Source organism: Dermacentor variabilis, chromosome 2, assembly GCF_050947875.1.
Source record: "Dermacentor variabilis isolate Ectoservices chromosome 2, ASM5094787v1, whole genome shotgun sequence".
NCBI classification, from domain to species: Eukaryota; Metazoa; Arthropoda; class Arachnida; order Ixodida; family Ixodidae; genus Dermacentor; species Dermacentor variabilis.
The window spans coordinates 77,804,612-77,826,979 of record NC_134569.1 but is presented as its reverse complement, the minus strand read 5'-3'; the positions used below and the strand labels follow the sequence as shown (position 1 = coordinate 77,826,979).

The 22,368-nt window shown below is 44.8% G+C and overlaps 1 non-coding gene across 1 annotated transcript; it reads left to right on the top strand.

Annotated features, from left to right (window-relative positions):
• Window positions 1–9,027: 9,027 nt before the first annotated feature.
• TRNAS-GGA (transfer RNA serine (anticodon GGA)) lies at window positions 9,028–9,102 on the top strand. The gene has a single exon. It is a non-coding gene; the product is annotated as a tRNA-Ser (tRNA).
• The last annotated feature ends 13,266 nt before the right edge of the window (window positions 9,103–22,368 follow it).

Genomic DNA, 22,368 nt, shown 5'->3' with positions numbered 1-22,368 from the left:
ACTATGACGCTGTAAGTTTTTGCGGTTTTGTGACGTCGCGTGAGAGGCAGGTGAAGTGGGTGCAGCCTGAAAACTTTTGACCAATAGCCGAGGGCTAATGGCAAAAAAGGCACCGGATCATAAATAACTATATTTGTTTTGTTCCGTTAAATTATGCATAATCGGTGTGTATACGTCATATCAGATGGGGAGCTATTACGGTTTTCGTGACGTCGTGTGACAGACAGATGAAATGGGGGTGGTCCAAAAAAGTTTTTGACCAATCGCGGTGAGCTGATTGCAGAACTGGAATAGAAAAGTTTGGAATAGTTTTACGTTATAGCACCCTTAGTTCTTATTGTTTACGAATGAGTATAATTTTTTCATGACGTAATGGAGTTCATGGAATTTTATTCTCAAACGGGTGACATTCTGCAACGCATGTAAGTTACGTAACATTAAGGGAAAGCCTTGGCTCCTGTGCTTTATTTTCCAACATGTTTCAAACGCAGGAATGCTTTCATCAGGCAGCCGTTGTACCACTTTGAATTAAATTTGTTGCTATGAAGAAATGTCTTGTCATGTGTCTTGAACGTGTGTATTTCCCTTATATTTCCAAGTTTGTATAAAAACATGGGAGCCCGAAAATATCACAAGACTAAAACGTGAAATTTACTGTTGTGTGACTCCGCGATGAAAAGTTGGAGAATTACTTATGTTAAACAGACTGAGAACCATTTTTTATTGCACCAATTTTCTTCACTGCGATGGTAAGCTTGCCGGTCAAACTGTTTCATCATGCACGGTAACGCGGAAAACGCCGTGGAACATTTTTTATCATTATTTCCCGATCTGCAGTGAGAATGTATTCGTTCACTGGAAGCATGCTGGAAACAGTGATAGGTATGCGCGAAAGCGGTTATACGTCGGCATTGGTGAGGCAGACGAGAAGTGCGATCGCAGCTGTGAGAGAGCATTATTTAGTTTGTCAAGTCGATGTTCTTGCGATTCATAGTTTCCGAAGTGCTAAATTATTTCTGTGGTAATAGCTACGTGCTTTCGTGCTTTCCTCCGCAACCACTTTGGTCATTAGCAAGTCAGTCGTGTTATCTAGCCAAGTCAAGCTAAGTTCTCTAATACCTGAATGGAACACTCCCTATACAAGCCATTCGAATCCTGGGTCGCACACTACAATGGACCCATGGTATCGTCTGGTGCCCCGGGCACGAAGGCCTGCGGGGCAACGAAGAGGCGGTCTGCGCAGCTCGAGGTCTCACTAGCCGAGCGGCAGACCACACCGTTCTTCAGCCCCCGACAGACCGACGCGCGACCCACGAGTTATTAACGACAGGTCAACAAATACTACAGGACCAACGGCTCGGAAGAACGCAATACGCTCCCCCACACAAAGCTCTCAATAAACTCCAGGCAAGGGACTGGCGCCGCCTGCAAACTAACACATACCCACACTTGTCTCGTCTACACGCAATCTACCCAGACAGTTATACGTCCCGAACATGTCCCTGGTGTAGCAACCACACAGCGACACTCGCGCACATAACACACGAATGCACCGACCGTCCGGGCGACGCAGTTTCGCCACGAGTCACAACACACACACTCACTACGTGGTCTTGGGAGGCGAGACTCTCCGAACTGGACCTGGGAAGCCAACTGGCGACCCTCGACCAGGCCCGGCGAGCCGCGATCGCCAGTGGAGCCCTGTCAGAGGGAACCACCCAGGAATAAACCGCGCAACGGTTTCTGCAATAATAAAGTTTCTCCTCCTCCTCCTCTAAAGTCAACTGACGCTCTTACACGTGGTGCGCAGTACAGCTTGTTGCTAGTGTCGCAACACGCTGGGGACAGCACGCGTATGGCATATAAGTTTGTATGTATAGCCACCTATGCCATCCCTACAAATGAGCTGGTTAACAGATTTACTGTCGATGAAAGATGCACGCAACCAAAATATGTTCATTGTTACAAATATACGCCTTCAAGCGTCGCATTATCCTAATAAATGGAATAGCTTTCTAGAAGCGTCCTGCTGTTCGCTTACATTGAAAACGATCATCGATGGTTTCTGCACATTTTTTTTTTTGGCGGGACTGAACATTGAATGTACACTTGTATTACTGCGATACTACTGTCACATCACCCCCCCTCTTTTTTTTCATTTTTTACTCCGGTGGCGCTGCACACAATGTACCCCGAACGGTTCCCAAGCCTTGTTAGATACAGGACCTTTTCCTGAGCCTCCTTCGAGTTCACCAGACCACATCGAATAGCGCCACACCTAAGTAAGGAACGCAGAAGCAGATCTACCCCGTTCCCGAGGCGTGGCACGTGCAAACGAGTTGGCGTCCCCGACCTCGTGCGCCGCAGGTGGAGCTATTCACTGCTTGACTCTTCCTGAAAGTGTAGCGAGAGCCTGGCACGGTTCCAGGTAACGCAGGGCCCGAGAAAAGCTGCTTTGTAGCACTGAAACGTCGCCCCCTTCCGCGTATTTTGACGGCGCTTGCAAGTCAGCAAGGCAATACCGCAGAGAGAAGTAAGCACTCGGACAATTGGGGCCCAAGGTGCGACCCTCGGCGCTGGGTGTGACACAATCGCACGGGCGCCTACCATTGGCCGAAAATGACGACACCTGAGCGGGCTCGCCGATTGGCCGAACGTGACGTGACTTCGAGACACCGAAAGGCTTAAAAGACAGAGACCGGGAGCAGCAAGAGAGCATTCCTTGATTCATTTCTTTCGAGCTTCTTGCCACGGGCCGGCAGCAACACGGACGCAGCGTCCGTGTTGCTGCCGGCCCGTAATGACTTTATGTCTGTTAATATCTTTGTACGTTCAATGTAAATAATGTAAATAAACCTCCAGTTTTCATCTCAAAGTCCTCCTCAACCTCGGCCAACTCCCGCACCCAACGGCAAGGTCCAAAATCTGGGGGACAGCAATTGGGATTGTCCTCCAAGTCCTAACATCTGGTTGACAGCGGTGGGATCGTCTCCAGATCCAAAAACTGGTTGACAGCGGTGGGATCGTCTCCAGATCCAAAAACTGGTTGACAGCGGTAGGATCGTCTCCAAATGCAACAGCCTGGACTGCCCTCAGTGTGGGTGGTTATGCGGACTTCGAGCATGTCCTGTGGGGCTGCGCCTCTGCCGGTCCCCCTTTCACCCAAGAAAAAATGATGAAGCTCATTAGGGCCCAGAACCAGACTTCTAAAATCCTGACAGTCCAGAGGGCTCGCGAGAGGGCCTTCAGGGTTCACCTCATGGTCCCCGAGTGGGCCTAGCCAGCTGACGTTGAGTTTACTCGCGTCTATTGTGGACAAAATAAAGTCTCACTCACTCACTCACTCACTCACTCACTCACTCGCTCACTCACTCACTCACTCACTCACTCACTCACTCACTCACTCACTCACTCACTCACTCACTCACTCACTCACTCACTCACTCACTCACTCACTCACTGCGTTCTGTCATCACTTGGTGCCACAGACGTTTGACTTTTCCTTGTCCTTGTGCGCTGCAACTTATATCTACGAAAGTTGTGCTCTCCGCTTCCTATTCCTGTTCGGTGTTGTCGCGACCTCGCGTTTTCTTTGTGTAAACAACTCGTAGGACAACTATTTGTCATGTTTTGTCTATTATGCGCACTCGGAAGGCTCTGAAAAATATTATTTCTTCATTTATTTCCTCTTCTTCCAGCTTCCCCAAAAGTGTTTCACCAGCCCTTCGTGATTGCTCATATCAATACTGTTATCCTGCTGCGCTCGCTGCCTCTTCGAGATGCTGAAAATGCCATTTTTCTTCACGTCTCTTTCAAAAACATCAAACAAATGTCAGTTTTTCTGTCGCATCAAACTACAGAAGTTTCATCCTTGTCCCCTTCGAGTTCATTTCTTCGGGAGTGCATGCTGCATTCAATATCCTTTTTTTTTAAATTATTTCACGTATATGGGGGCTCAAAGACTGTTCGGAGTTCATCCCACCGCCGAACTTGTTTTTTCTTTAGGTCACACTGGGCATTTCTCCAAGACATCTTTTACACTGGACGACATATACCCTACGTACTGCTTTCCCGACTACCTCTGCGCGCACTATGGGCTTGCTTATTCGGTGCCCCTGGTGGCCCCTTTGAATTAGCTCTCCATTTCGACGCCCGTATGTTTGAGCATTCGATCTCGTTTGCGCTATGATTGTTGAGTTGCCCGGCGCCCAATAGACATAATCTCGAAATTTTAATATCCTCCTGAGATTTTTTTTGTCTAGGCTGGTGAACGCAATCGATATGTGGGCTACATCACCTGCTTTATGAGCTTTAATGTATACCTGCTCGCTAAATGAAGGTTGTGTTATTGACGGTAACCATTCGCTGACTGCGAGGGAAAAGCCCATCATTTTTACCGTTTGTTCTTCTGACCGTATAAGAGATTGTTAATGCACTCCTATTTAGCGTTATTTCTGGTTAAGCTTGGCTTATTCACAATTGCTACGGCCTTAATTTTTCATTCCGTATTCACGCTGGTTTGCTTTCTCGTATATTGTTCCGCTGTGTTCTGTAAATAAGGGCTGGATGATCTTCAGGTTTATCTTCTGTTCTATATCTACACCAGAGATACAAGAAATGCTAATGGGTAGACATGGTTCCTAGATTTCAATAAGCCAGTATTTATTAACCTTGCCCTTGGCTGCCCTCAAGTTTTACTGCCGTGAAAGCACGTTTATCGTCCTTGAGTTGATACATTAAACCACAAATTCATACCTACGTCATACTTAGTTATCTCAGCCTCCTTATGAAACAGAATAACTTCACTTCGGCCTAGTTGGTATTTACTGTATATCATATTGACCGCAAATAAGACGGGGATAGAGGGAGAGAACACATAAACAGCACGGAACAACCAGAACAACAAGCAGAACAAACAGAACACATACCACCCGTGCTGTTTATGTGTTCTCTCCCTCTGTCCCCATCTTCTTTACGGTCAATATGATATACTCCTTATGAAAGTTACTGTTCGCGCCATTGCGAGAGCTTCATTTCTTGCCATATCTTTATCCGTATTACGTAATAGCTACTTAGTAGCCGTTGTTGTGGCAAATTTCTGTAGTTTTATTATATATTTCACATTAATTGGCAACGAATTATAAAACAGTTTGCGTAGAAAATTGTTAGAAAATTTAGAGGAAGCTTTAGCTCAGGCCCAACTTCGACGCGGCCTACTCAAGTACATGTAAAACACAAAAACGCTTTTCTTTAATAAACCCTGGACCGATCCTAATGAAATTCGTTGCATTAGAAAGAGGAAATCAAATTATAGTGACTGCTGGAAGCGGAATTTCGATTCAGGGCCTGAATATCGTTTAAACTTTTTCAAAGATGTGATAGTTCGAAAAATATAGAAGCACTATGTTTACACATAAGTAGATCGGCACCAAGAATACGTATCGCGATTCTGTAAACGGCATCCATTAGATCATTCAAAGCGGACAAGTTTGATATGTTGATCTATATGTTACATGAAGTAATTACGTTGTGTACAAGTGTTGTGCAGAAGTTGTACTTCCATATTGCTAAACTTTTTGAGAATCATTTGTGACATATCAATTTTGTCCGCTTGAAACGTACTATTAGACGCAATTTAAAGAATTGTGATATTATTTTACATTGCCCAGTTGTGGATTTGTAAACGTATTAGTTTCGTTTCCTGAAAATTTTCAATTTTTGCAAATTTCTTATAAAACATTGACGTCATAAATTGAAAATTCAAAACAAGCAATCACTAGATTTTAAGTTTTTATATTAAATGCAACAAACCTCGTCAAATTTGGCGGAGTGGTTGTCACGAAAAACGAATTCTCCTTTAACATGTATTTAGACAGGAGCACTTGAGCTCAAGCTTCCTCTTAAAAATCGAAGATATTAAGCTTGCTCACTAAGAAGACTCTCTGTAGAGATGTGAAAGGAATACTATTATTGAACAAAATACTATAAAGATATTCTTCGATTCTTACGATTCTAGGAGGCATCAGGCCATAAATTTACCGTCCTGACCTCTGTGCTGCCGTCAGCTGCATCTGTTAAAGATTAGCTGAAAGCTGTGCACGTTGGATTTGCGTGGAATGACAGCCGTTTCCCCTACCATATTAATATAGCAGTACCTTAGGCAGATATTCCAGCTGCTTCCGCAGAAAAATGTTTGTGTATTATATCTGTAGCTTCGGACCCACTGAAAGATACCTGCGCAACAATTCCTATCATCGTGCCCTTTCTCAGAGGTTTATCTGTAAGTGATGCCTCCGCAACTATGAGAGCGCGCCAGCGCCATTGTGTACGGAACTGAACCAATGAACGGTGGCGCTCACTATCGCATATTACAGACAGAGCATATTAAGGTAATAAGTTGTGTCTCTCGCCAGGCATCTAAGCCTACAAATCCCGAAGTGCGTTGGAATGCACATGTCGTCCTTCACGTCGCTTCCAACGTTAGATTCGGGTCAATATCCGCAGTCTCCCCCCAATAAGCAGACTATGTTATCTCGAGCACGCAGGCACGCCGGGAGCAAATAAAGTGGGCTTCTGGGGTTTGCTGACCTATGCGCGTGGTAGCAATGTGCCCGACAACCTGGCATTTTTCGGTTTCGCAAGATTAAACGTACTTTACGCGAACACGCGAGCCGATAGCGCAAAAGCAAGGGGCGATTGCGTCGCAGGCATCGATTGCCTCAACTCTTTTGCGTGACAAGCCAACATAACATAGAAAGAACGGAGAACGTTAGAATACATTTATTTAGAGAGGGTGTTGCAGGTAGCTAACTTTTCTCTCTTTTCAGGCTTGTGCTTAGGGAGTGCTATGCAGTGCTATTATTTATCATGTAAACATACAGAAACACCACAAAGAGAAAGAAAAGGGGCTGGCAAAAGTGCCTCTTAATAGGAGCACCATGCCCCTTCCGCTTGAAGAGGTGATAAAAAAGAGGAAGGCAAGCCACCACACATCACACTTACAGAACAACCTACACACGAAAGTCTATTTCCGTGGTTTACAAGAATTTCAGAACAGCTTTATGAGTCTCATATTCAGTTGCAAATTATGGGGTTTTACGTGCTATAACTACTTTCTGATTATGAGGCACGCCGTAGTGGGGGACTCCGGGAATTTCTACCATCTGGGGATCTTTAACGTGCGCCAAATCTAAGTACACGGGTGTTTTCGCATTTCGCCCCCATCGACATGCGGCTGCCGTGGCCGGGATTCGATCCTGCGACCTCGTGCTCAGCAGCCCAACACCACAGCCACTGAGCAACCACGGCGGGTCAATAAAGGGTTTTCGCTAGTCAAGGCTGCGCCATGTGGAAGTGGCCATTTCAGTTACACTCTTCTCTTTGCCTTGCATACATGTTTAATGTGAAAATACTTAGGCCACTTACTGTAGGAACTTGCCACAATGTAATTTATTGCATAGTTGATGGTGTGTATGTGGCCCATCCCTCTCGATTCTCCAGGTGCTAAATATTTTGTTTAATATTCAGCAATAATATCTTTCATCGTGCCGAAGATATAAAAAAAATGTTATCCAGTGAGTTGACTGTATGCCTTAGCATTAAAAAATATATCACTTGCAGGACAAAAGGAAATAGTTTGTCCTCTTCACGATGAGATGATCAGAGATTTCCCTGATGTTAAGCTTTCATCATCTTAAGCAACAAAAGGTGACATGCCGCGTGCTACGTGACTGCCCAATAAGAGGGACAATAACGTCACAGACAGTTGCCGTCCAGTCCACTTTTATAACAAAGCATATTAGCCCATTTCACAGTACAAGTCTGATCATAAGGGGCTCAAGATGCATGAAATAAATTTTAAACAATTATTTTCATTACTGCTTGCTATTCTTGGGTGTTATCCTGATGTGGGAATTTGGATAAGCAGTGCTCGAGAGATTCGTATTTTGAACATGGGCTCTTCTAGCTTAAGCCGCTATCATAGTAAAGCCTTCTAGAAATTGACGTAGTAGTTCTGCGGAAACCCGCAAGGTGGAGAGAAGCAATGAATAAAAGGGAAAATGAGACATCCACCCGTTCGTAGCAATTGCTACAAAGGAAACCCAAATGGGTTCCTCGAAAGAAAAGCCTCAAAGTTGAAGAAAAATTCGTCCTGGTCCGGGACTCGAACCCGGCACCACCGCCTTTCCGGGGCAGCCGCTCTACCATCTGAGCTAACCAGGCGGCTAGCAGATGGCAGGGCGAAGTCGAATTTGTCGACAACACGAAGCAAAGGCAAGAGTTTGACCTAGTAGTTCTGCGGAAACCCGCAAGGTGGAGAGAAGCAATGAATAAAGGGAAAATGAGACATCCACCCGTTCGTAGCTTCTCTCCACCTTGCGGGTTTCCGCAGAACTACTACGTCAAACTCTTGCCTTTGCTTCGTGTTATCGACAAATTCGACTTCGCCCTGCCATCTGCTGGCCGCCTGGTTAGCTCAGATGGTAGAGCGGCTGCCCCGGAAAGGCGGTGGTCCCGGGTTCGAGTCCTGCACCAGGACGAATTTTTCTTCAACTTTGAGGCTTTTCTTTCGAGGAACCCGTTTGGGTTTCCTTTGTAGCAATTGCTACGAACGGGTGGATGTCTCATTTTCCCTTTATTCATTGCTTCTCTCCACCTTGCGGGTTTCCGCAGAACTACTACGTCAAACTCTTGCCTTTGCTTCGTGTTGTCGACAAATTCGACTTCGCCCTGCCATCTGCTAGCCGTCTGGTTAGCTCAGATGGTAGAGCGGCTGCCCCGGAAAGGCGGTGGTCCCGGGTTCGAGTCCCGGACCAGGACGAATTTTTCTTCAACTTTGAGGCTTTTCTTTCGAGAAACCCGTTTGGGTTTCCTTTGTAGCAATTGCTACGAACGGGTGGATGTCTCATTTTCCCTTTATTCATTGCTTCTCTCCACCTTGGGGGTTTCCGCAGAACTACTACGTCAAACTCTTGCCTTTGCTTCGTGTTGTCGACAAATTCGACTTAGCCCTGCCATCTGCTAGCCGCCTGGTTAGCTCAGATGGTAGAGCGGCTGCCCCGGAAAGGCGGTGGTCCCGGGTTCGAGTCCCGGACCAGGACGAATTTTTCTTCAACTTTGAGGCTTTTCTTTCGAGGAACCCGTTTGGGTTTCCTTTGTAGCAATTGCTACGAACGGGTGGATGTCTCATTTTCCCTTTATTCCTTCTAGAAATTGTGGCATTACAAGCAGGCTGTATGGAAAGAGACTGTGTTGTAGTGTAGTGGTGGCAACAGGAGTAGCTAATGAAGCGTGAGAAAGAGAGAAAATAATGCAGAGAAAGGCCGGGAGGTTAACTCGAGGTAGTTCCGGTTGGCTACCCTGCGCAAGGGGAAGGGTTAAGGTGGACAAAAAGAGAAAGAGTGGCAGCACCAACTGGTGGAAGTAATATGGGGAAGGTGAGCTGTAATTTACACAGCAGACCGTAGCTTTGCAGTGTGGCCCAAATTTAGACTTGGCATTTTGGCGAAAGCTTGTATCTTGTACCTCGGGCCTGTTCATGGTCGAGGTGTTGGGGGTTATGGCGAGGAGGTTGTTCGAATGTGCAATCATTTGGGATACTCGCTCTCAACCCTCTCTATAAAGTCGTCCTCCTGCATACAGTGGAGTGATCCAACTCAAGGACCAGAATTGTGTTATCCGCCACAGGTGATCTTCAAAAATTGTGAATACCTCTAAAAAAAAAGAAGACCGTTATATGGAAAACATAACGGGTGAATGTACCACTGTGCTTCATGAACTATAATAAGCTGCACCCAAGTTGCGATTAAGTTTTTCTTTCCTTGCTCAACTTACTTTTGTATTTGCCGAGAAAATTATGGAATGTCCGAATCCAAATTCTTGGAGTTGCCCTAAGTTTTCGGAGACTGAAGGCAAACGAGACATGGAAAAAGTTTTTCATGCTTTCTCTAAAGATCAATTCCTTAAGAAGAGGATGGATACAGTGAATAGGACAGTACCTGCGTCGCGACATTTAACATTGGCGGTGAGTAACCACGGGATGCTGCACATATTCTTCTTCCTTTAAGTTTTACGACACGCCTCTCCGTTTTGCTTCCTTTCTCCTCGAATTTTTTCGCCGATACCTCCTGCCTCGAGCGGTCAGTCACGCGGATATTGTGCGCCCATTTGCGGGCTTCTTTCACGCTCGGAAAAACATTTTTATGTAGCACATATCGAGCAACAGAAAGTTCTATCGGAAGTTTTCAGGTTGCTCTACAATTTTCTCATTGACGACGTTCATCTAAATATAATATGTGAGAAGTTGATTAATTAAGTAAGGCTAATTATCTGATTATCTCATTAGGCGACGGCAATAAACATTACCTCGGCTCTGTCCAGCTACGTGGCACTTGCCTTCTTTAATGTTTGGCTCAAGTCACGTGAGGCACCCTGTATACGACAATATTGACGCGTGCGCTTGTTTATGTTTCTCCGGTGACCGCTTTCCACCGGCTAGCAATATGCTGAACGTTATGGGTCAGCGCAGGATGCACCTGCATGAGTTGGAACTTACGCGAATGTTATCGTTGACGTTATCTGTTGTGTATGTAGTCGAACCATGTATTATCAGATTGCATTCGCGACACGATTTGTGCTGTTTCTGCAGACCACCACGCGGACACCAGCAATTACACTAGAACCTTCGACGAGTGATTTATACAAGCGACGCACTTGACCCGCTGATCAGCTGCAGATTCCGACTAACGCCGACAGTGTTCGCCACCATCGTTGTGCTTTGGCTCTAACTTGCTTTTGTGGGCACAAGTTCGCCAAATAAAAAGTTAGTTTAGTCATTCATAGTTTCGCTGCTGTGTTCTTCCCCGTCACTACTACGTGACAACATATCAAAAGTTTCTGTCTTCGCTTCTAGCTTACGACACTTGTGGATGGGGGCGGTATGCCACCCCACAGAACTAGGTGAACAACTCAAATTGGACTCGCTCCGTGTTTATTCGCCATTCTTTAAAAAAATTTACAGCAAGCTAGACCTCCATGTTAGCCTCATCAAACTCACTCCATTTGACTTGTAAACTTATGCATTAAAGTTGAGGCTTAATATTTGAACTAAATGGGCACATAAATGGCGCTGAGTAAATAACGAGTAAAAATCAGCTTGGCCACGTTCCCGTTCCTCTGATGCTATCTTGCACGTATTGTTTTGCTCTTTGACGGTGACCGTTTTTCGCCGCGATTGTCACTATTTTCAATTTATCGCTGGAGTTCAAGTGCCTTCAATTGCCGATTGCATAAACTAGACCCCATGCTACAGCTACAAGTGCCATCTATCCTTTCCCACGGCCAAACAGCCTTGCTGTGCCGCTTGTGGCTAGGAGTGGCGTTCACCAACGCCTTCTCCTATCGTGTCGGAATGGCCGGGAGCCCGATTTGCGACTCCTGTAGGTACGAGGAAGCCGTCGAGCACCTATTTTGTACCTGCACCTCGCTACGACGTACAACGCCCCTCTTTGAGGACAACTTTAAACCGACTGGACTCAAGACTGTTCTCCGAGTCAAAGATACTCGGACCATGGCCACGCCCATAACTGGCACGAAGAGCAATTCGTGCACTAGTACACTACTTAAAGTGCACCGGCTTAAAAGACCGCTTATAGTGTTCCTGTGCATCCTCACCCGCGGGCTCAGGGCTCACCCTCACCTTCTTTTACTTTTTCTATACCCCTTTCCCCCACCCCCAGTGTAGGGTAGCGAACCGGGTGCTCGTCTGGTTGACCTCCCTGCCTTTCCTGCCCTTGCTCTCTTTCTCTCTCTCTCTCTCTCTTATCGTTCCGCGCAAAACTCTCATAAAGGCACTGGATCTTCTAAAGGTAGCTACAACCGCGGTAGCGCGTTGCCTTGAGTTTTCGCCAAGAGAAAAAAGAATATTTTCGCGTGCCTTATGGGCCGCGTTACAATGAGCAGCTGTGTGACATTAGGACGCCAATCCGGGACGTTGGAGTCTTCTTTAAAGCCGTTCGCTCATTCCGTTTCCTTTATTTTATGCTGACATTTAGACACAGTATCTGAATAAAAGGGTAGATCAACTGTAAAAATCGTGCGTATCCGCTTTCGGCTTTGCTTATTCACGTCAATTCAACGCGCCACCTACGTTTTTCACGGCTTTTGGACAAATCAATGCTGCATGGAGATTCCAGGGGGATCAAGAGGTAGCAACTCTAGTACTTGACCTGTATAAAGGTCGCGTAATCATCCTTGTCGTGCTAACACGATCAGAATCGTGTCGGATGATTTACTTATTCTTTCACGAGCATTGAAAGTTATGAAATTTGCAGGCATAACGTGGACGATGTCCGTCTTTGTGCTCGGGAAAGCCCGTGACCCATGTTGTTTTCAATAAATATACATTGACTCCGGCTTCATTTCCACCATTTAAGGATATTTAAGGTGCAGCTAACGCACTGTACGCGGGCGTTTTTTGCATGTGGCCCCCAATTCAGAAGCGGCCGCCGAGGCCGGAATTTGATCCCGCGCCCTCGGGCCAGCGCACTGCCAAAGCCACTACGCCATCATGGCGGGTGCCCGTGTTATTTGAACCGATCCTGAATTGTGAAAGGAAACGCAGGAATTCAACGGCCATCATTGATGGTTTTGATTTTTAAATGCAATAGTAGACTCTTAAAATTTAAGAGTTTGCGCCCTTTGGGGCTTAGCTTGTCCCACAACGATAATCGTCATCTGCATTACTAGCGTTTCCTTGCTTGAAAGCTCAGCGCTCGCTACTTTCCTGCCGAGAATACTGTGTCACGCTCATAATGCGCTAGCCGTTCAGGACTTGGAAGTACTGCGCTCGCAGCGTTAAGGACAGGAAATGCCATCAAGACAGATGATGATTGTGGTTGTGGAACAAGATCAGCTCCGAATGGGTGTAAATATTTGTAATAGTAGATAAAGGATTTCTACACCCAGGTAGTAAACTTAGTGTTTATTCCTCACCTGCATGGACAATAATAAACGAACGTGGTACGTTTTGAGAGATGCGTCACGTCTTCTTTATTGCGGTTCATAACCACTGAATTACTTAAAATTCACTCTATACTTTTAGCGACAGTTTTAGCGAATTCGGTGCAAAATACAGTGAAAATTCTTGAAAACTGCGTAAATAAAGACGGAAAAAGCGTGAGAAGTTTTACGAGGACGAGCGCTAACTTGCAGAGAATGTGCCCGTCCTTTTAAAAATTCTTACGCTTGTCCCATCTTTACCTGCGCTGTTTTCAAAAATGCAACCGTACTTACTTGTCCAGCTGTCCATACTTTTGGCGTTGGGAGTTGCATTTATTTTTAACCCCGCGAATACATTTTAGGGTACTAGAAGCTAAAAACTGCAGTATTGAACCAACAGACTTGTAGCCCTCCACACTGGTGAGGTTTGCTGTGCGATGGAAAAGTCGCACAGCATATTTACTTATTTATTTTTGTTTGTTTGTTTGGTTGGTTGTTTCTTTGCTTGCTTGTTTGTTTGTTAAGAACATAGAGACATGGAGTAGCTGATTTAAAACACATCAGTATACAGATAGCGCAGATGTTCTCCGTGTCGTATCTTAATTATTCCTTTCATTTTCTATAGTTTTCGTCCATCGTCATTCACTCGGACATAGAAAAAAATATACAAAAAAGTGATACGTTACAAAATATTGGCCCAGCTAATCTCTTTCAAGTTATTTGGCTTGTGTAACCAAACAATAAGCAATAAACTTGTGCATTGTTGTCAGCAATAGCAGTTACCGTGTGCTTTGTTTAGATAAGTGGCCGTACTTATTGGCAAATGTAGCAAAACTTCCGCTTTCTTTGTTTGTTGTCGTTGTCGTCGTCGTCGTCGTCGTCGTCGTCGTCGTCGTCGTCGTTGTTGTTGTTGTTGTTGTTGTTGTTGTTGTTGTTGTTGTTGTTGTTGTTGTTGTTGTTGTTGTTCAATGACTCCACTTCTGGCAGACGTGTACGTTCCAGAGCAAAATGAGCTACAGCCCGCGAGGGTTGTACGCAGCTGTGCAGCCCGCCGGGCTGTACAACTGCGTGTGTCGTTCGGTGCTTGGTGGCAGTTTACGGAGAATGGCAGCGCATGCTGAGCAAGAACAAACGATGTTTCGTATTTTCTCACCTTGACCTGCGTGGATGCGTTGCCAGATTTCAGGCGGGGTTTGCCCCACAAGAATTGTCCTGCCTAATACTTCCCTTCCCCAGCTTTGTTGAAAGACATGCCACCCCTTTCATTACCTTTCTTTATCCTTCCCTTTGAGTTTTTCATCGAGAAGTAACAGCTTCTGATTGCGTATTTCTCACTAGATCTATGTCCTTGTTCCCGAAATCCCCACTTTGTCCCGTTCGGTAAATCAATGACAGCAGACGCTTATGAACATATCTTTTTTTATATCTTCTCGATGTATTTTGAGGAAACGGTGGAGAGATTCGAACAAGCCCTCGACATTCGGCTTGCAACTTGGAACAATTGCACGCATTTCGAAACACAGGAACATGTGAAGTTGCTCAGTCATGTTGTTCGGCCTTACTTCCCAATTTCTGCGCTAACAAAAAGAAATGCGCCGACAGCCTGTAAAGAAAGCTGTCATGTGAAAATAAAAGCATGGCGCCTCACGCCCTATTTTTATTTGTTTATCTACTTAGTTGGTTTGTTAGTTGGTTGGTTTTTATTGTAACGGAAGGTAATTTTGTTTTGTAACTTAAGCCGCTAGGACGGCATACCTGCTATACAACGGATGGCACATACACTGTAAACTGCCACGTAGTAGTGATGGCAAACGCAGCAATGGAGGAGCAGAAGGGAAAAGAAGTAATACAGGGCGTTTAGCCAGTGTAACGCAGTAAGATAGCGATTAGTGGTAGTTACTTGCACATAGCCAGCGTGAAATGTTCAACATCACTCTAAAATTCAATATAGCAAGTGTAAAATCGACTGGCTACGCTTGTACTGGAATAAAGTTTATAGGGATTTGGGATGACAGAAGAATCATCATATAAGTTTGCCAATTAGAGAGAGAGAGAGAGAGAGAGAGAGAAAGATATGTAAAAACAGAAAAAAGGGGGTGGCGGAGGTAAAAATTTTGGCTTATACTGGGTGTCGCATATCATCCACTGATGTGGACTGCGGCAGTTCTTCGCTAAATGTCCAACTCTCTGGCAGTTATAGCATCTCAGAGCAGGACCATTGTATTTTTCAAAAGAATGACTCATGAAACCCAAGTGCACTCTTTGCGGCATTGGTTTCCTTCTCTGAAATGAAGAATAACGTTTCTCAGAGAGCGCGATTGTATCGCTCCGTTTTATTGGCGATTGTTGCGCGCCGGACGATGGGCAGATCGCACGCCAAAATCCTTCAGGAAGTCAACCAGTTGTTCTTCTATATATGCAACTGGGACATGGCGTATCTTGCCAACACTTTTAGTATAAGATGCTGGAATAAATGGCTTCGCTCATAAAGCCAACCACTTAACTCATCGACAGTAGATGTCTTGAAGATGAGACTGAAGTAACATTGACAGAGAAACTTCTATGTCTATTCACGCGGAATCACTGTACCTTTTCCTTTGCCGCAGAAACAATTTCCGACGCAGCGCGGTTTGGATTCACTTGGCAGAAGTTGCGGCTTTCAGGTGAGGGTCGAAAAACAATTTGAATTCCCTCAGGTCGCTTCTTTCTTTGCACTACCAAGAAGAACGGCGTGTCATCACAATCTGTCTTCATCTTCGCTTTGCTAATAGGCGGAAGTCTTGTCTTCGTCAACCCGTGGTTTCTTGGCTTCCCTTTCGCATGTTTCAGCCATATTCACTGAAGGTGCGCTGGAACGTAGTGCAGCGTTGAAAACTAGTGTCGCCGGCTTGACAATATTAGGCGCGTGTTGTGGTACTTCCGAGTGCGGCGCCGATTCTGCGGCACTCGTGCGGCTAGGAACGCGCTGTCGGACATATGGCTCGTGCCGATGTTCTTTGTTGCCTACCGCCGTGGTAGGCGTAGATGCGCTGCAGAGCGCAGCAAAACCACACGATATTGAGCGTGATCTTTAGCACATACGTATCCCACGAGATGTCCGTTTTTTTCTGGACAACAGCACGATGTCCCAAAACAGCACTGATTCTTCGAAGAAAACAGAAAATAATATCTCACCCAAGAAGCAGGCGGCCGCTCGGTGGGACTTCTTCCTCCGTTTCGTCTTTCTTCGAGGTCAATGTATAATTATCCTCGCTTCTTATGTGTCTGTCATCATGAGGACTTGAAAGTTTTGATGGACTGAGAAGTGACGGGTAGAATAACACCAGGGTGTAAATCAACACTTGAACTTAGCCCGCCGCCGTCGGTGCTCAATTGTTGCTTTCACACATAAAAATTCTCTACTTCTGACACAAAACCTCCCACAGCTTCTTTCTCCTGTACATTATTAGTCCCTGTTCTTAGTATATAAAGCACACAAAGAAAGTTAACGCCCCTTGTCCATCTATAGGTTAAGGCGTGAAAAAAGGAGACACGGAGCAAAATGCGTCATTTTGATTTTACCCTTCTCTAACTTCCGACTGCGCAATCTGAGAGGCATTTAATAAGTCGGAAGATGTGACGATTTATCCACTTTACTTGACTAGAAGATTGTCGCGATTAAGCGATCTATAGGGGAGGGGAAAAATGTGGTATAAATTCCCATCAGTTAACGGCCGGACCAAAAAATGCAAAAATCAGCTCACACTCTTCTCGTTCTTTATTCTCGCTTTCTTATGCAACTACACCGCAGTCGTAGTAGTGTTATTTGGTAATGCAAGTTTTGTTTTCTTTCTTGTCTTGACTAGCTCTACTTACGCAGAATTTCTGCGCGGTACATTTGAATATTCATTGTGGTAAAATTATTCCATAATTAATCTAATGGATTAGCAAAGCACGCGAAGTAACATTACAGTAATCTTTCTCTAGCGCATTGTTCGTTGCCGATCTGTACATTTTCCGCGGTCTTGTAGTGTGATAGATACAGAAGAAAGGCATTCAGTTCTGCATTGATCGTAAATGTCATGCAAAAGAGTACTTCAAGCCGTCCATCTGCGAAACGACTTTATTCGAGCTGAGCCAAAGTTCTCGTTATTCTCCAGAGGCATTCACTGATTCCGATTAGAGAAATACGAGCGTGTTGAAAGCGATAAAATTTTCCATCTGATTTTTCTATTGTCACAAATGATAAAAGCTAAAGGAGAGACTGCAGAACCCATCTCAATTCTCGCCTCATATATTCACAACGCCAAGTTTTTGGCAAAGGCTGCGACAAGGCACTCAGTCTTTCCCCAAAAATTAGAACCAACCGCGGAGGAGGACTTAAGGAGCCGAAGGCGAAAGTATCCATTCACTGTGCAAGCATATTAGGAAAATTATTCTGCCAACAATGTGACTCGCACCGAAGAGAACCGGCAATGCTTGGTTTGCAAGAAGTTGTGCGGCAAGAGGTCACCAAGCTCTGTGTAGATTTAATGCAGAAGCTGCAGCGAGTGGGCCCATGAAGCCTGCTTGTTGACCTACGGGACCTACTACTGGTTTGCAAGTAATGAATTGTATTATGCGTTGTGGTTGTCTAAGAATTTGCCCCCTCTACATGTCTCATTTCGCGCAGGCGTGAGACCGGAATTAGTCTAAGTATAAACTAAAACTTATTTTTCCAAAAGACAAAATGTCCTATATTGCCCCGAGAGTCGAGGTAAAGTGAGCCATTTCATACATTTAAGGTGATTTTCATTTTATACTTAGATTGATTCCATTGCCATGATTCTTGTAGAGCAAAAAGAGATGGGCACAGGAAACGGCGATACTGTACTTATTTCGCAATTATCTTTAAAAACAAAAAAATATGCTTCAATTGAAAAAGTTTTGTCTTCATTTGGCCCCGCCTCACCCTATATTCTGAAAAACTCATCTTGTAGCATTCATTCACAAAGAGCTCCCTTGCAGTAAGAGAAACGTATTCAATAACAGGAGTAACGTCTACTGCGGACCAAGGACAGCTGCCGCATTAGAATGCGCGTATAAGCTGAGGCTTCAGTTGATACTGATGGGTCTGTATTCGCGGTATTGATTTACGTATGGAAAGTCTTGAGAGTCGGCTCATTTTCGGTGGCGTCTCGATGCGCGAGTTTTTTTGTACTCTCCTGGACAGGCAGGGGGGCGACGAAGAAAGTAAGGGTATCACCACCGTCACGCATATTTTCAAGGGAAGAGAGGAAGATCGATCACCGCAGTCTGAATGATGGATTGCTCTAGCGGAGGCCGTGATAGACACTGTATATCCCGTATTCGACCATCGCGTTACCGACTCTTTTCTGCGCGGTTGGCTGGACTGTCATTGACTTGAAGCCTGTTTACGGTTCCCTGACAGTCATTCTGCGGAAGTGACCCGTATGCCAGGGCCTCAGCTGCTCCGACTCGCAGGCTTTACCTCCGCTGAAAGGCCAACGGTTCAGTGGGAGTTGGTTGGAGAGAAGCTTCTCTTGCTTCTTGTTTGTCGTCTTGTTTGTTGGTTCGTTGACTGGTTTACTGCACAAATTTTATGACATGAAAGGAAACACAAATAATTACGCGAGCGCATCACTGCGCAATTACATCTATACTTGCCATTATTTGTTTGTTGTTCTTTCGGGAAAAGCAGCGCAGTAAATGAAAACAGCAGACTCTCTTCGGCTGACGCCAAATGTGGCTACAACGTGCAAGAAATCCTCTCTCCTGGAGATTGTCTTCAAGGCGAACTTGCATTCACATCTGCAGTAAACTTAAGCGTACAGACCTCTGTGGTGACAGTCGCTGACGCAGAGATTTCTTGCGTTGACATCGAGCGCAGAAGAGATACTCTTACTTTGAAAATATGTCCTACAGTGAACAGAATTAGTGTTATTAGCCGCGAGAACGAACTACAGGGGCGCTGCGAGCGCCACTCGCGTGACGTCAGGGCACGGACTCGCGCCTGTCGTCTGCTGCATATAGGGCGGTGTCCGGGTGCCTTCTGAAGTGTTTTTGTTCGTTCGGTTTCTTTCCCTCTGCTTGTATATTTATGGCGGTCGTCTCAAATATATTTTTCGTCGTCTTCGCTCACAAAAATTTATTCAGAGATCTTATTTCCTAGACGAGTATACAGTTCTCAAATGCAACGCTACAGTGCCAGCCGAAGGAGCGCAGACCAGCCCATTGCGGGTTTTTAATGCGCGGATCGATAACCGCAAGAACATAGCATATAAGAATCTAATTATGATATCACACCTGCCGCGGTGCAACAAGTATATCACAAACGCCGGCTATATATGAATGCAACAGTTACCTTGATTTTAATCCGCTAAAAGAAGTTTGCCCACGGCGAGTAGATCATGGTATAATAACGAATTTTTGCATTTCTTCATAGAAATGCTCGGCAGTAACACGTGGACTTCACACTGCAGTTTAGATTCTACCAGCATTACTTACTTCCTTAACTGCTTCTAAAAATTAAGCGGTTCTTCGCGTGTTTACTTTAAGTAGTGGTTAGTTGAAGTGAAGCTAATTGAGGCTTACAGGTGTTTGCAGAATACAAAAAGAAATGTACCAATATATATTCCTTTTTCTGTGCTACATGTTCAACTTAATTGAGAAATTTACTGGTGCTTGTTGCTTGAGGAATGTATACATGACGGATCTGTTTGGCGAACTGACACAGACCGTTCGATCCAAATCCTTTAGTAAAATATGCCTTTTGGACCGTATGGCTGCAGTCAGAAAGAAGCCAAAGCGTCGTTCATTAACAGTATGGGATCTATTGAAGATATCATAGTTTCCCTGTGGAGGGTCGAAAATCAAGTGAAATATGTAAGGATTAATTGTGGTGCCTTGCTTGGAAATTTGCGAGGTTCTCTTTTATATACTGATAAAGCGAATAGTTCTCCGTTTGTATAGTTAAGCAACGCTAAATCGAGACATTGTCAGGCAGAAGGTGCTTGAATTTTCCTTTTCTATGCCCCCTAAGCTGCTCTGTAGTACCTCGAGTGTACTTAAGGCATTAAAATTGGCGCTGTAAAAACTGCTTCATGGTTTCAATCAATAACGAAAGAAACGACAAAGAATGAAAGTGTCCAACTCAAGAGATAAGATAGAATTCTCGGACCTGCCAAAACTGATCAACAAGGCAAAAATAAGTGATATTCGAAATTACAACGTGAGAAAAACTGAAGAAGCCGTAAAAAAATGGACGCAGCCTGAAATCAGTGAGAAGGGAACTTGGCCTAGGAAACCAAGCTGTATGCACTGAAAGATAAGCAGTGTAATATCATCAGCCATCTCGAAGGTACAGTAAAAGCAGCGAAAGACTTCTATACTGACCTGTACAGTACCCAGAGAACTCAGGATACCTCCATTCGAAACTGTAATGAACGGGATACAGAAACTTCTATAACTACCGATGAGGTCAGAAGGGCCTTGAAAGACATGAAACGGGGAAGACCGACAGGAGAAAATGGAATAACAGTCGATTTAACAAAAAATGGAGAAGACGTAATGCTTAGAAAACTGGCGGCTCTCTATACGAAGTGTCTATCGACTGCAAGAGTCTCAGAAAACTGGAAGAATGCAAACATTGTACCAATCCACAAAAATAGAGACGATAAAGAATTGAAAAACTATAGGCCTATAACTATAACTTACTCCCAGTATTATATAACATATTCACCAAGATAATTTGCAATAGGAGAAGGACTTTAGCCAACCAAGGGAACAGGCTGGCTTCAGGAAAGGACACTCTACTATGCATCACATCCATTTCATTAACAAGGTAATCTAAAAATCTGCAGAGTACAATCAGCCTCTCTATATTGCTTTCATAAATTACGAAAAGGCATTTGATTCAGTAGAGATACCAGCAGTCATAGAGGCATTACGTAATGTAGGAGTAGCGACCGCTTGCGTAAGTATCTTGGAAAGTATCTGCAGAGATTGCAGAGCTACCTTAGCTCTCCACAAGAAAAGTAGGAAGATACCTATAAAGAAAGTGATCAGACAAGGCAACACAATCTTTCCAATGCTATTCACTGCGTGCTTGGAAGAAGTACTCAAGCTATTCAACTGAGAAGGCTTAGGAGTAAGGATCGACGGCGAGTACCTCAGCAACCTTCGGTTTGCCGACGTCATTGTTCTATTCAGCAACGCTGTGGTCGAGCTGCAACAAATGATTGAGGACCTTAACAGAGAGAGTGTAAGAGTGCGGTTGAAGATTATTATGAAGAAGACAAAGATAAGGATGAATAACCGGGCAAGGGAACAAGAGTTCAGGATCGCCAGTCAGCCTGTAGAGTCTGTGAAGGAGTACGTTTATCTAGGTCAATTATTCACAGGGAACCTTCATCATGAAAAAGAAATTTACAGGAGAATGAAAATGGATTGGAGCGCATACAGCAGCCATTATCAGATGCTAACTGGAAGCTTGCCATTATCATTGGAAAGGAAGGTGTACAATCAGTGCAGTTAATCGGTGCTGACATGCGAGGCAGAGATTTGGAGACTGACAAAGAAGCTTGAGAACAAGTTAAGGACTGCGCAAAGAGTGATGTAACGAAGAATGCTAGGCATAACGCCAGAAAGAGCCAGAAAAAGAGTGGTTTGGATCAGAGAGCTAAAGGGTATAGCCGATATTCTGATTGATATTAAGAGAAAAAAATGGAGCTGGGCAGGCCATCTAAAGCGCAGGTTAGATAACCGTTGGATCATTAGGGTTACAGAATGGGTACCAAGAAAAGGGAAGCGCAGTCGAGAACGGCAGAAGACTAGGTGGGGTGATCAAATTACTAAATTCGCGGGCGCCAGTTGGAATCGGTTGGCGCCGGACAGGGGTAATTGGAGATAGCATGGAGAGGCCCTCGTCCTGCAGTGGACATAAAAGATGATGATGATGATGGCAGTGGTGGTGGTGGTGGTAGTGGTGGTGGCTTCAATTCGAAGTTCTAGTAAACTGATGGGTTTCGCGAACAATGCGTGCCTCGCCAGAACGACAGTCGGTTGCTACCGCTGCGGGGGAGGTGTGCCATATTGTCGATAAAGGCTACTGAGGGCCACCGTGAAACATTTCATCGCTTGAAATTGATTGGCTCTCGAGTTTAACCACGAAACTTTTCTTTCAGCAGATTGCTACTACGGTATTTGTGAATTAACTATGTAAATACTATACATGACGCGCCGTCATGTTAGCAGTCTTCAGCAATTCGTTTTATGAGAGCATGTTTCAGAGCGCGGTGAAAGTAGCTGCAAACTTCTCATATGAAATGCGTGCCTAACTCTTTCTTTTGCGCATTTATAAAGTGGCCATATTTGAGTAGAACAACTCAC